We start from the raw sequence: 14,963 nt of genomic DNA, 5'->3' as shown, positions 1-14,963 counted from the left end.
CTATTTTTTAAAAAGCCAAGGGCGGATTGTGTGTGTGTATGTGTGGTTTCAAAACAACTTCTGACTGTGGTTTTACGATTTAAGTTCGGGAAACTTTAGGTGTGGGATCCGTCCGGCTCTGCGTGTGTGTGTGTGTGTGTGTGTGTGTTGCATTTAAGAGGGGAAATAGAGGAATGTGGATCCATGTATGGCGGCTGGAGACCAGCAGCGTTGGAGATTGTGTGGGTTCCCCAGAAAGGAGGGACGTGGGGCTCACAGAGAGACGACGACCCTACCATCCGGGCCGCGCCGAGCTGGGGGAGTGATCGCTCCCATCTGGAACGGTTTAGCGGCCCGGCCTCTCCCTGCCTCCCCCTCTCCGGGCGCAGGGAGCCCGGGCCGCCTCGGGCTCTCCATTTTATTGCTGTTGCGGGCGCCTCCTGTTAGTTTCCCAGGTTTGAGTCGCGCAGCCCGCTCAGCCGTGCTCCCGCCTGCGAATCCCCCCACCCCCACCCCCCGTCCAGCGTCCAGCGTCCAGCGTCCAGCGAGGGCGCTGTTCTCGAGCCTCGGGCCCAGCGCTGGGTGTGTAACGTGCTTTGCACGTGGAGACTTGCCACGCCCGTTTCCGAACAACCCCCCACGTCGTCTTCCTTTTCTCTCCAGCCGAAGGAGGAGGAATGGAGAAAGAAAAGCCTTTTCGGTGCTGAAGGCTTGAGGAGGAGTTACCGTGAAAACTGCTGGTTTTTCTGCTAAGGCAGGGCCCTTGTGAAGTCCGCGTGCGTGTTTGGCTCTCTGCCCGCCTCCTTGCTGGGGGCTCACCCTTCCACCGCCGGCTTTTCAGGGTCTGACAGATCCTCACCGTGCTGTTCGTCTGCGGGTCCAGCGTCCACGCGGCTCACTTTATATTCCTGCAGCATCGTTCTGCAGCAAGACACCAATATTGGAGTCACTCCAAGCACAACGCAACGTTTGTGTTTTTAGGATGCCTGGCTAAAGATCTGCTTCTGGGTAAAATAAATAAATATCGGGCAGTGGCTGGTTTGCTGGAGTTGTTGGTGGAGAGGGAGCAGAGGCCTGCGTAGCGCAGCACCTCCCACGTGACTTGTTTCTTTCTGTGGAAACTGGAAATACCTTGGTGAGGAGGGCTGGGTGGGGCGCAGGTTCTGTGGAAGTTGGGATGGGCTCTGACCTTGTGGGAATCTTGAAGTTGGGACTCTAATGTTCCTTTTCACGTTGGTAGTCTTGCCCTGAATCGATACAGGATCATATTGAAATATTAATGCTGTTCTGTGGCCACGCTTCTCCAAAGAAAAATTTAAGATCTATCCTACACAAGTTTCTTGCTCGGTTATTGCAGTTCTTGTAGGATTATCCTGACTGGATGAATGTTTTTGTTGTATTTTTCATTAAAGAAACTGTACAAGGAAAAAAAAAATTTTTTTGAGACAGAGCCCAGCTCTGTAGTTCAGGCTGGCCTTGAACTCACTATGTAGTCCAACAATCCTTCTACCTCAGCCTCCCAAGTACTGAGATTACAGACAAGCACTACTATGCCCAGATTGTCCAAGGAAAAATTTTTTTTTTTAAAAGAGAAGAATAAATATAGGGCCAGGTGTGGTGGCTCTCGCCTGTAATCCTAGCACACAGGATGCTGAGGCAGGAGGATTGCCATGAGTTTGAGGCCAGCCTAGACTCCATAGTGAGTTGAAGAGCAGCCTCGATTACATAGTGAGACCCTGTCTCAAAAAATCAAAATTAAAAAAAATAAATTAATATAGTTTTGAAAGGGTTACCTTTAAAAAATGGCATTTGTAGCCGAATAGTCAATGAGCATGTCAGGGTTTAATTGACTTGGAAAATGAGTAGGGGAGGAGGCCGGCTGTGGGCAGACATCAGAAGTTAACTTTTTCCATCGTGGAGGACACTAGACAAAAAGACAAGAACTTCATTTTTTCATGTTGAATCTACTTAGGAAAATTGGCCTTGTGATATTCCTGGAGGATAAGGGACATTTGATGCATTATTGGATACTTAGGTTTGTGATAGGCATTTTAAACCTTTTATAACTGGCCCTGGTGATTGCTAAGAACGAACGGCTTCCTATTTTGGAGAAGTGAACTTTCTGTCTAATGGGTGGGTGGCTGGGAGGGGCCAGATAACCCTGTAACTCCGTTCTTCCAGTCCTCCCTGCCTAAGGCGGCTGGGGACTCCCAGTGTTGGTTACCACCCTCCCGGGGGAGGAGGGAAGGAGGGAAGGAGGGTTCTGGTCCTCTGGCTCTGTCTCTCCTATTGTTTTTGGTGCTTTTGATTGGAAGGAGAACTCTCCAGCTGGCTGTCGATGATCAGTGGTTCAGCAGCCTCTTGCTTTCAGAATTGATGCGTTGACAGTACATGATCATAGGCCTCTTTTGGGCCAAGGTGACCTAGGTTTGGCTGTGACCTCCTGAGTCATCTTGTGGCCAGGTAGCTGAGAGCTGAATGGTCTCCGTTCAGATGATGTGGAGTACTGATTTCTCCAGTCCCGTTGTGTAAAATGCAGCCTTTGTGTTTCATCAGGAAACCTGCAGAAATGTTTATTTCAGTATGGAGACTTTTTAATAAGACACCCTATTTCTGCTTAATGTTTATGTCAGTTGCGAAAGTTTTATGCCAAGTTTGTATCTTGAGCAAAAGTGGTTAGTCGATAGCATTATTAAAACATGGGTCCTAGGCACTGATATTTGGGAAGTAAACTGGAAGACCATCAATATAATGCAACTAAAGGTGAGCAAGTGGTGGTCATAAACTTTTAACACAGCATTGCAGGTTTCTTATTTTACTAGGGGATGGAAGGTACAAAAATGCAAGATTTGGGCCGGGGATTTAGCTCAGTGGTTTCACCGCCTGCTGCGCAAGCGCAAGGACCTGAGTTCGATCCCTGGTACCAAAAAAAAAACCCAAAAAAACAAGATTTGCAGTTAATGTGGGACTTCATTATTAACACTGAATTAATTTCATGTGTGAAACTGTCAGCAGGGCATGGTGGTGCATGCCTGTAATTCCAGCCCTCTGCGAGGCTGAGGCAGGAGGATTGCAGATTCCAGGCGGGGCATTTTGAAAGGATTCTTTCTCAAAGTACAAAAATAATACAAAGGGCATGGGTGTAGTCCAGTGCAAAGGCCCTGGGTTCAACCCCTTACCCCTCAAGCCACTGGCCAAACTATATTGCCTTTTGGTCTCTATTAATGATGGTATTCCTTACCGAAGTTACCATACGGTAGCTTTGCCTGAAGACTTTTGGCAAAAGCCCTTTCTATAAAGGTATCTTCTTATCAGTTTTGAAAGACTTACAAATCCAGACTTATGATGGCTTTCACTTTTTGTTCTCATTCTGTTCATTCCAGATTAGTGCAGTGCTTGGAACATTTCAAACCCTTGGTAAATACTTATTGAGTGAATAAACACACCTGGCTTAGAATGTCCTTTCAAATTAGTCTTTGGGGTTGCAGTTCTGGAAGTTTGAAAATTTGATATCACATCTATTTAATTCTAATTTAGCATTTGATCCTTAAACACACAGGCTTTTGTTTTTCGAAAGAAGAAAGTCAACAAAAGCATGAAGAAGCAAGTAGAACTTCCCTGAAATCCCACACCTACCCCTGACTCCTCCTGCTAATATTTTGGCCTCTGTTCTTTCGTGCTCCTCCTCATTTCTTAGCCTCCCCTGCGTTGGCAGCCGCGTTGCTGTTTTATATAGTTCTTGTCTGCACAGATCCACTGTGGTTACCATTCTCGTACCCTGAAGCTTGCTTCGGGGATCCTTTCTCCTTCAGTGAGCATCTGCTCAGGGTAACCTCAGTTTTGGTCATCTTTGTTCCCGTATGGTCGCCGATCAGGGTTTGCAGTTCTGGGTGGTGAGTCTGAGTCACTCCACTGTCTGCTGGTGCCGCTGCTGATGCCCGCTCAGTGTCACCTGCAAGCGGGTTGTCCTTACGGCCGCAGTTTCTCTCTAATGTGTGCAGGTATCATTTCTTTTCTCCTTGATTTTCTCTCTCTCCTCTCCTCCTGCCTGCCCTCCTCCTCCTGACTTCTTGTTCTCTGCCTCCTTGCCCTCTTCCTACCAGCTTCATCCTTTGTGTTCCTTGGTAGCGTTTCAGAATCTGGAGAGGCTGTGTTTTGCTTGTCCATTCTCTTTTGGCCATTGGACTGTTTTGAGTTTTGCCTGTCATGGCTAAAACTACTGTGAATGTTTGTGAACAGTCTTCGTGTTGATTTTTCTTGCTGTACACTTACACTATGTGTATGTTTGATTGCCATTGCTTTCCTAAGCGTTTGTACGTTTTGCTTTTCCTACCAGCAATCTGTGCAACTTGCAGTAAGTGGGATCCTCACCAGCACTTGAAATGATCAGTCTTTCATTTACGCCTTTTGGGTGGATGTGTAGTGATAGTGCACTGTGGTTTTATTTTCTGTTTTCCTGATGACTAATGATACCTTATCATGTACTGACTGACCAGTTGTTTATCATCTTTGTCAACATCTATTACATCTTTTGTTTGTTTGTGTGCTTGCTTTTGAGACAGGGTCTTGCTCTGTAATTCAGGCTGGCCCTGAACTCAACAGAGATCCTTCTGCCTCAGCGTTCCAAGCACTGGGATTACAGGCATGCGGCACCATGCCTGGCACTTCTTTTGTCTTTGTTCTCTGTCTGCCTTATGAAACTTTATTGAGTATACCTGCACATCCAAATGGCATCTTATCTTGCAGCTGCTGAAGCTCTTTGTATATTCTGTTACATAAGGATAATGATTTGAAGTCTTTTGTTGGATCTCTGTTATATGAATATTTTCACCCATTTGTTTTTTATCTCTTCACTTTTTAATTGGTATCCTTTGGAGAGCAAAACTTATTAGGAAAACATCTTGCATGGTGTAGCTATTAAATTTATTAATGGCCAGGGAGTTTATTTAACTTGGGAAAGATAACCTATTTCTTGTGTAAAAGGAAGGCAGAGACTAGTGCTGCTCTGTTTGTTTTTTAGCAAACAGAAGGCTCGTGGGAAAGAAATATTTTTGAAATCAATAAAAAAACAAAGATCAAAACCCCAGATGAAAGCAAGATGTGAAAGTTCTGAGAAAAGGTCACCATGGCAATGGCGGTGGCTGGAGGAGGACTTCAGTGCCTTTGCTTTGGCAGTAGTCATATCTTCTTAGCCGTGTTCGCCTTGGTTTCTAGATCAGATAGCAAGCATTGTGAGGTCAGGAAATATGTTGTACTCATTTTTGACTCTCCTGCCCAGAGAAGGTAAACAACAAACCCTGGCTAACTGGAATCTGCAGAATGAGCTTTCTCTGTGCATTTTAGAGTATGGAAAACAGGATGGTGAGAGTTGGGTGTGTGCATGGAAGCCAGACAGACCTGCCCTCAAACCTCTTTGTGATGTTGGCCAAGTTGTCGGTCCTCTTTCCCTAAAATCTCAAGGGAGTGTGTATGCGTGGATTCAGCCAGATATAGTGGGGCACGCCTGTAATCCCTGCTATTCGGGAGGCTGAGGCAGGAGGATCATAAGTTCCAGGCCAGCCCAGTCAAGTTCATGAGACCCTGTCTGAAAAGAAGAAAAGATTTGGCCGGGGATTTAGCTCAGTGGTTTCGCCCCCAGCTGCGCAAGCGGGAGGACCCGAGTTCAATTCCTGGTACCAAAAAAAAAATAAACGAAGAAAAGATTTTTTTTGTATGTGTGCTGCTGAAGCGAGAATTGTTTTATACTGCTGGGTGTGTAGCTTAGTGGTAGAGCACTTGGCTAGCATGTGTGAAGCTCTGCATTCTATCCCCAGGACTGGGCGAAAAAGTACATTTATTTGCAAGTAGCAGAATGTCTGACTAATTAGCAATTAAGCCTTCAAATATTTGGTTGCCTCAGCTAATTAGAGGAGGGGGCGCCCACTTCATGTCTCAGCTGACTGTTATTAAGAACTCAGGTGCTTTCTGTTCCCCTTCTCATCCTCAGGAAGCTGCTTTTTGACTTAGCTTGTGGCATGGTGTTTAATTAGTCGGCTGCAGCCTAATTAGCCATTATAGCCCATGGCTGCTGCAGCTCCAAGCTTCAGACCCTCACACGTTTGTTATTGGATCAGTAGGGATCAGGCTCCAGTAAGCTCCTTTGTCCCTGAGCAGAATGCTTCCAGTATCTGGGAGGTTTTCAACGGGTGTCTTGGGGAATATTTCTGAGCTCTCATAGAGACCTAAAGACTAGACTGAGTGCCTGGAACCACAGCAGCCATATTGTGACAAAACGGCAAGGTGGAACCAGAGACCCTAAGTGATCACTGAGTCTTTAGTGCTTCCTAGATGCTAAGTAATACTAATCTGCATTTGGGGCTAAATGTATTTATTTTCTGGTCTTGTTGGTTGGAATTTTCTGTTATTTTCATCAAAAGCATCATGCCTGATACATTATTGGAAGAGTTTGTTTTTCACCTGCCACCTCACATTACCTTTGAGAAAGCTGGCTTCTCTCCATCTTGTGTGGAAAGTGGTTGTTGTCGTCGTGCCAGGTCATTCTGAGAGGGGAACTGTGTTTGAGGACTTCTGATATCGGTAATGTGTCCCAAACAAGCACCGGAGTCTCCATGAATTGGACCTCCTCTTAAGGTGGCTCTGAAGGGTGTCTTGTTGGAGTCGGCCATTGGCAGTTTGGATTTCAGAACACAGGTGAGAATATCACTTCGTTTCCTTTAGAAAAAACTGATGGCAGTGCTGCCATTTCTGTCAACCTCGACTGATGGTTATGTGCACATTTAATATTGCCTGGGAGATTTGTGAGGATTCTGTTCATTGGGGTTTAAGGTCTTCCTTTCTAATCCTGCTGGATTTTCTGCGTCGGATCCTGGTGGGGGCCAGGTGAACCCAAGTGGAGCGAGCCCCTCGTGAGTGGCAAAAATTGGGGAAACCTGAGGTTTTCTAAATGCGGCAACCAGGCCTCTGAATTCATGAAGAAAACAGAAAGGATTTAATTACCTTAATGTTAATCCAAGCAAATGAATTGAACCTAAGATATCCAGGCAAAGAACTTTGGAGAATACAGAGTAACAGTATTCCCATCTTTTTATTGAATCGATGTCATCTGAAAGGAAATCTGAGTCCTTTCACTGTTTCCACCCTGGCCAACCGAGGAGGCTCATTTACATTGTCACTGCTGTTTTATTTTTAGTTCGGTCTTCGTAGGGGGTCATCAGGTCCAGAGTTGTTTACTGAAGGAGCACTTTTTACCGAGAGGTTGCTGTTGTTGTCCCCAAAGCAGGGCTCAGTCCTTGTCCTCCGAGCAGAGCATTGGAACAGATGGGAGAAATAATATTTATCATACAAGGGGAAATTCAGGAAGTGCTTGCAAAACCCGGTAACAATGATAGGGCACTCGGGACAGTAGATACAGAATAGTAGACATGCTAGCAGGAACAAGTGGCATTTGAGCTGAGCCTAGAGTAAAGAAGCAGTCTTATTTGTTACATGTTTATTTTAGTGCTTACTATGTAGCACATGCATTGTAATGGAACTCCTAAAAATGAAAGTATAAAACAGAAAGGAAAGAATCCTTTGTACTCCTGCCATTCAAAGATGATAAAAATTAAAATCTGGTTTGTATTCATTGAACTCTTGGCTTATTGGTTATATCTCCAGGAATTTCTTCCCTGTGTATACAAACATACTTTTAAAATAACAACTGGTAGATGATGATCCATGTACATCCAGAAGCCACCTTTCTTTTCCTTAGTGTTGTCTGAGTTTTTCCACATTGAGTTTTCTTTGACATTAAAGTGCTCAGCAGCTGTGTGATATTTCACTGTACAATTCTACAAAAGGTGTTCAACCTTGTCCTTGCCTGGCCGTGTGTTCTGCCTGCAATGGCCACCGATACGCACCTCTGTGGAGCCAGCGGCTCTGGGTCTTTTTTGTCACAAGGGACAGAAGGACAGCAGGAGCCTTGTGAAGTAGCAAAAAGGGAATTCTTAGCTGAGTACCAAGCCCAGGTACCAATGTGGATCAGCTGGGGAATAGACTGGATTGGAAGATTCAGGCCCCTGGGGTGGCTTCTCTCTGCAGCTGCTCTCTGCTGGCATCGGCTTCATTAGTCTTGGTGCCTTCTCTGCTGCCCTTCTGAGCCAGACAGTTTGGTGATGGTGGTTTTGGGGCGGGGCAGGCTCTCCTGTACCTCTCATCCTAAAATTGCCGCAGTCCTTGTGTCATCCTGGCTGTGAATATCAGCTTCGCATGCTTTCATTCCCTAGGAAGAAAAGTTGTGCCACTCCTGAGGTGCTGAGATCACCTAGGTGCACTTTGCACTCCCTGCCAGGGAAGGACTCCCCTCTAGTGCTGGGGTGAGCTTTGGGGTTCATTAGGGACACGTGTAGAAGGAATGCGGGGTGGAAATTGTGCCCAGACTACAGTCACCTTTCCAGACAAAAGTGAAAGGCACAATAAGGAAAGACAGCTTTGTGGGGGAGCAGACCGGCAGGGACCACGAGGCTGAAACACGAAGGAGAAGCCTCTTTGCCCACCTCTGAAGGGTGCCAGAGCCTGGGAAGTTCTCTGTCACATCAGCATTGATGACTGGACTCCTCATGCAGCGCTTCTGACCTGACATCCCTTGTCCGGCTGCCATAAGTCATTTTGTCGGGCTGCCATAAGTCATTTGTCACCTGTTCTGTATTGTCCCGGTGACACTGTCCTCTCCTACTCAGATGCACCTTCTGGATTGGTTTCAGGGGTAGAGTTAGCGCTTGCCAGGGCTGACTCCATAGCAGCACCCTGCCTCTCAGGGAAGGTTGAGATGGGCCAGAGTAGCTGGGGGAGCCCCTGGGTGGCCTGGGATGGGGCGGTGTCCCCACTGTCACCCGCCCTCTTTGCTCTGTTTGTCAGAAGCACTGAGTGAAGTTGATTCCCCTCGGCCCTAACCCACCCCCAGCGAACTAGAGGTATGTGAAACTGTCACTGTGTAGCCAGGGAAGAGACATAGCCACGCCTTGCCCATTTATCAAAGCTCCAATTAAAGGATTTCTTCCTAGCTTCCGGGGGAGCGCAGCGCAGAGGGCTGGGGACTGGGAAGTGGTGTTTGGAGCTGTGGGTGTTTTGCAGAGTTAATCCTTTATTTCTTAGTTCTGCCTTTTTCACCAGAGTTGGTTCCTGGATGTCAGGAGTCCTGTCCCAGACTTCTGTTGTATCTTATGGGTATTTTATAAAGAGCCCTTCTTTGCTTGATTAATAAAAATTGGAGGGCTGGGGATTTATCTCAGTGGTTTTGCGCCTGCTGCGCAAGCGCAAGGACCCAAGTTCGATCCCCGGTACTAAAAAATAAATCTTTTGTTCCTGAGGAAAGATGGTTACAGGGAGTATAGCTGGCAATTTGTGCTCAGCTGTGGAGGAAGATAACCAGTGATAACTGAAATAAGGTGGAATCCTGAGATACAAATCAGGAATTGGAAATAACTTGAGATCAGCACTTTTGTTTTTAAGATTTCAAAATCAAGAAGGCCCTAGGGCCTGAAGGTGATTTAACAAGTAGATATATGTCTCCTTGAGGGAAAAACGAGTAGTAATTGCTTCTAAAAGAGAGCATTTTTTTTTTGTTGTTACTGGGATCGAACTCGGGACCTTGTGCTTGTGAGGCAGGCTTCGGAACATCTGAGCTAAATCCCCAGCCCTAGTATATGTATTTTTATTTGTGAAATTAAGAGAGTAAAACTGATTTCACTTTTTTCTGTCTTGAATGTACAGCTCTGTAGGTTTAACATCCACTCACGTCTGTGTGACCGGCTTCACGGTCAGGATGTGAAAAACATTTACGTCCCCCGGAAAAGACTCCCTTTGTTGTCACCCTAACCGCTGCTAACCACTGACCTTTCCTCTGTCACTAAGTATAGTTTGTCTTTTCCAGAATGTCATGCCTTGAACCCGGGCCTCAGTAACCTTTTGAGACTGGCTTCTTGTATCCAGCAGAAAGTCTTTAGGGTTCTTCCAAGTTGTGTGCTTACAAAGTTGCTTCTGTTGCCGAGGCCTTGTCCCTCGCAGGGATGGGACGTGGGACATGGTGTTCGCCTGGTCACAGCTGGGCATTTCCCGTTTGGGGCCATCATGAGCAGAATGGCCGTCAGCATAGAGCTGCTGTGAACTTTCTCACACCAGTGTAGACGTGGACCTGGTTTTGACTTCTCATGGGTGAACACCCAGAAGTGGGATTTGCCAGCACTTTGATATTGTCAGTGCTTTTTTTAAAAAGCCACTTTAATTGGTATCAAGTGGTACCTTATGATTATATTTCTTTTTTAAACCAAAAAGTACAGAGGGAAACATTAAAAGGGACTTCGCCGGAGACAATTAGGTTCCTAGGCTGTGCAGCAGAGGCATAAGGAGCTCTTGGAGCTGCTCTGTTCCACAGGACGGGTTGGAAAGGCGATCGCTGCATGTGCAGAAGCCCAGGCCCACAGCGTGCAGCTCCGGCATGAGCAGGGAATGGGGCAGAGAATTCAGGCCTTGGGCTCAATTACCTCAGAGGCTGGTAGGCAATATAGATCTCATTTCCGGAGCTCTTTTGTTAATTTTCTACATAAGTGCACAGTGATAATAATAAAATTACAGAAGCAGTGGGGATGTGGAGGAAAGCACATACATAGTCATCAGAGTATGTGTTTGTTATCACTACACAACAAATGTAGTGGCTCCAAAAACAACAGTAAATACAGTCTTCTGCAGTCTCTGTGGGTCTGGACTTTGGGAGTGGCTTAAATGTTTGCAGTTCTAGGTCGGAGGTTTGCGCAGATTGGCTTCCAAGGAACCCATAAAACCCCCTGGGCAGCGTGCTTGAGTGTCCTCACAGCATGATGTCTGGCTTCTCCCAGAATGAGTGAATCCTGAGGAAAGCAGGGTGGAGACTGTCATTTCTATGAGCTAGGCTGGGAAGTCATACACTGTCACTTCCACAGTGTTTTTGCTCATAGGGGCCAGTCATGACTCAGTGACTTCCTAAAGGGTACCAGAACTGGAAACTCATTGGGTTCCATCTTGGAAGCTGGCTTCCAGTGGACCCGAGGGACCTGTGTTCAAGTCGCAGCTCTGCTGCTCAAAAGTTGTGTGGTCTAGAGATCATTTCATTTCTGAGTCTCAGTTTCTTTCTCCTTCCCTTCCCCTCCACCATCTCTGTCTATCTGTCTTTGTTAGGTACTGGGGAAGAAAATCGATTTTGCTGTATCTCTACCCCCACCCCCTTATTTTGAGATAGATTCTCATAAAGTGCCTGCCCAGATTGGACTTAATTTGCAAGCCCCCTGCCTAAGCCTCCCTAACTGCTGGAATTACAGGCATGTGCTACCACATCTGGCTCCTCCCATATGTTTTTAAAATCCAGACAATACCAGCCTAGTAATACCTACTGGGATATAAATCATGAATTTTATTTATTTTTTTATTTTAATTTTTTGGTATGGGGGATCGAACTCGGGACCTTGCACTTGGGAGGTGGGCGGTGGAACCACTGAGCTAAATCCCTGGTCCTAAATCATGACTTTTAAATGACTTGCTTATAAAAGTCCTTGTGGTCAGCATTTTGAAGATTTGGATTTTTCTTTTGAAAATTGAAAATAGTCTGTAACAAAGGACTCTGACAATTTATTAGAAAGCTTATAATTTGGTAGCAGTTATTTTCGTTATTGAGGACGCATAGACTTAACTGCAGAACGTGTAAACAGAGATAAACATGTTAAGGAATAACATTCTTTAGTAAGAAAGGTTGATTCTGGCTCCTTACACTTTTAGAATTTGTATGCGATTTTAATTTTTTTCTGTCCTGGAATGGGAGGAATCCAATCATCGTGAATTAGCAAAGACCACAGACCTCCGCTACCCGTTCTCAAATCTTGGCTTTTAGCAGTCTCAGATCAGACCTGAGTAGCAGTGGGAGGCCTGCCTGCTGGGCTTGCTGGAAGGGTTGAGGACTGTGGGTCAGGAGTCAGGAAGACCCCGGGCTGCATCCCTCCACTGTGTAGAGCTGTCAGAAAACGCTTGCCCCTAAAAGGAGTTTCAAATGCCTGAGTCAGCAGCCTTGGACTTTATTGGCATCATCAAGAGAGCTGACATGTTGGGAGTGACTGTTGTGTGCAATAATGTGACTGTATTGCTGTCACCGATCAGGAGGGCGCTGGAAGAATCCTGGCATCTTTGACCCGTTTCCTACCTCCTGTGCCTCCCCCTCCCCTGCCCACTTCGGCCCCAGGCTGTTAAGCTTCCTTCTCCACACCTGCCACTCCTCTGCTTTCCCGGGTCCTCCTGGCCCTGACAACCACCGAGGCTCAGGTCGGCCCTGGACTGCTAACCCATGTTTTCTCTGACTCCCCCACGGATTCTGTTTACCTGAGTGTTTTTCAATCCCTGGCTGAGTTCTAACTGCTTTACATCTACAAACGCAGGGAGCACAGCTCATCTGATTTGTATCCCCATTTTACAGAACGGGGCCTGTAAGCAAAGGTCACGCAGCTTATAATTGACAGAGCCGGGGGTGGAAGCTCAGGAAGTCTCTCCACCTAGTGAAAGCAACTTCTACTTTGTGTGTTGCACCTCCGCACTCCCCGTGGCTAGAAGAGTGCCTAGAATATGTAGGTGCTCAGTAAATACAAGAGGTGGTTCCAATATACAGTGAATGTTTAAAAAATTTACAGTAAAAGACATTGCCATTAGTCCTCCTCATAGCACTTCCCCTTGCTTTGAACACACAATTTTTTTTTTTTTTTGAGAGGTCTCACTATGTAGTTTGAACTCACAGTGTAGCCCAGGGTGACCTTAAACTCATGCAGTCCTCTTGCCTCAGCCTCCCAAGTGCTGGGATTACAGGCCTGTACCACCACACCCAGCTTGAACACACTTTTCCCATTGTTCTTGCCACTTTCTGAAGCAGTTCTGGAAGTCCTTCTCCGTTTGTTTATGAGCTGTGATAAAAAATATGGTGAACATGGCTGCCGAACGCCATCCAATAGAAAGACAGGCCCACCTTATTCACTGAATTTGGTACCATGTGACTTCTGGCTGTTCTCTAGAGTCAAAATGACCATGAAAGGTCAGTGTTTTGAATCAACTCGGGCAATCGAGGCAGCCATGAGAGCACAACTAAAGACACTTACGAAAGAGGACTGCAGAGCTGCTTCAGAAAGTGGCAAGAATGCTGGATGAGTGTGTTGGAAGCAAGAAGGGGTATTTTGAGGGAGATTAATGGCAATGAGTCTTACTGTAATAAATTTTAAAAAATTAATTACCATCTTTTTTGATCACACATTGTATCTGTTAAAGATTAACTGTCTTAAGTGATAAGCTTTGTCACAAATAATTCCCTTCCATTTCTCGGTAAAATGCAGTCTCGTGGCTTCCCACAGGATGTACAGGGCTGAGCTACTCCCCAAGCTTCTCCTCGGCCCGCCTGTGTCTGGGGGTTATTTACCACTTCTTTTGTGATTATGCTCTTAGTTTGCTACTTTAAAGAAGAGCTCATTTGATTAAAATTTTATACAAGGTATATACTTACATGCATTGAGAAAAATGTCATTTATGGTTTCTTTCACAGAGGACCAATACCAGTGGTTTTTATTTTCCCCTTTGAACTTTTCTCTATTTTCTAAAGTTCCCATAGTGAACTTTTATTGCTTATATAATTAAAAAACCATGTCACTTACGATGTGACAAGTAAACTATTTTTCAGAGATTCATGAAAAAGAAAATTTTTAAAACGTTCTTCCTCCCTGCAGATTACACCAAGCTTGCACACATGTTAACAATCATGTGTGACATACTCCTTGCTACGGAGCATGGCATTGCAGATGTATCCCTGCTGCACTATCAAAGCCATCTTCTCGGAGATCATTTTCTCCTTTCTAGTAGTATGTTCAGGGCACATAACAAATGAACATAGATGTGCAGGATGCTTGGGTGAGAGGTGATTTTTAGGGGGGAAGATGGTTATCTCAAGGAATTTATTTGTGGTTTGGAAGTTGAAAGACCTGAGATTTGTTGGGATGCTTTGATTTTGGAGGTAGAAGCATCAGACCAGACCCTGTGTACCATTTCAGAATAGTAACCCCAAAGGCACATAAGTACACCTCAGAGTGTGTATGAGGTTCAGAGTTGGTGGGAGAGCTGGGGGCAGGGTGCTGGGATGGGGAACAGCCACTTCTCTGAGGTTAACAGAGTCAGCTAGAACTTTGGAGAAGCAGAAACTGTCCTAGTGGTGTGATTCCATGCTGGGCTAGAGGTAAGACAGTTCTGGGAGGTGCACAGTGGCTTGGTGTCCTAGGGCCCCCCTCCGTCTTAGCTATTTTTCCTCTCATTGCTGAGATAAAAATACCTGACACCCAAAGTTAAAGGGGGAAAGGTTTATTTTAGCTCACAGATTGTAGAGGTTTCAGTTCATAATTGGCTGGCTCCGAGGCAGGGTGGCATCGCAGAGGAGAAACAGTTCATGGTAGACAGAAGGCAGCAAAGCAACAAGGGAACCATAGCTCTTTCTATCCCTTATATTTTATCCAGGCTACTTAGGGCAGGTAGTGCTCACACCCTTAATCTTAGTGCTCTGGAGCCTAGCTTTGCACCATGAATCAGTCCCAGCGTCACACACTCTAGATCCAGCCACCCTGAAAAGCCCCACCTATGACTGCATGGGGTGTTGGGAGGACGTCTAGACACAGCCATAACACCCCCATGCTGTTGAGAGCATAACCTGCCTTTTCATCTGAAGGGTGGGACAGGAAGGGTGTCACTGTAGTTCATCATCCACTCGCCTTGCCTGGCATGGTTAAGAGCCAGCAAGGTCTGTTGATTCTAGAGATTGAGAAGCAGAGCAAGAAGAGTCATCTTCAAGACGATTCTAGGGGAAACCTCCAAACCTGTCAAAACTCACTTCCTAAAAATTGCCTGAACTGGGCCGAGGATTTAGCTCAGTGGTGGCGCCGCCTGCCTCGCAAGTGCAAGGACCC

General features: G+C 45.9%; 1 protein-coding gene across 5 annotated transcripts in view; it reads left to right on the top strand.

Moving 5' to 3' along the window:
• Farp1 (FERM, ARH/RhoGEF and pleckstrin domain protein 1) overlaps positions 1–14,963 on the top strand; it is a 275,312-nt gene that overhangs the window by 703 nt on the left and 259,646 nt on the right. The window contains exon 1 of one of the 5 annotated variants that reach the window (XM_021239366.2): positions 556–987. The exons of the other annotated variants lie outside the window; for them this stretch is intronic. The gene's annotated coding sequence lies outside the window, so the exon portion shown is untranslated. Of the gene's footprint in view, positions 1–555; positions 988–14,963 lie in introns of those variants that run through there. 5 annotated transcript variants of the gene reach the window in all.

This window comes from Heterocephalus glaber, unplaced genomic scaffold, assembly GCF_053883595.1.
Source record: "Heterocephalus glaber isolate CG9 unplaced genomic scaffold, H.glaber_assembly_v1.0 deba00001578, whole genome shotgun sequence".
In the NCBI taxonomy this organism is placed as follows: Eukaryota; Metazoa; Chordata; class Mammalia; order Rodentia; family Bathyergidae; genus Heterocephalus; species Heterocephalus glaber.
This window is presented reverse-complemented; position numbering and strand designations above follow the sequence as displayed.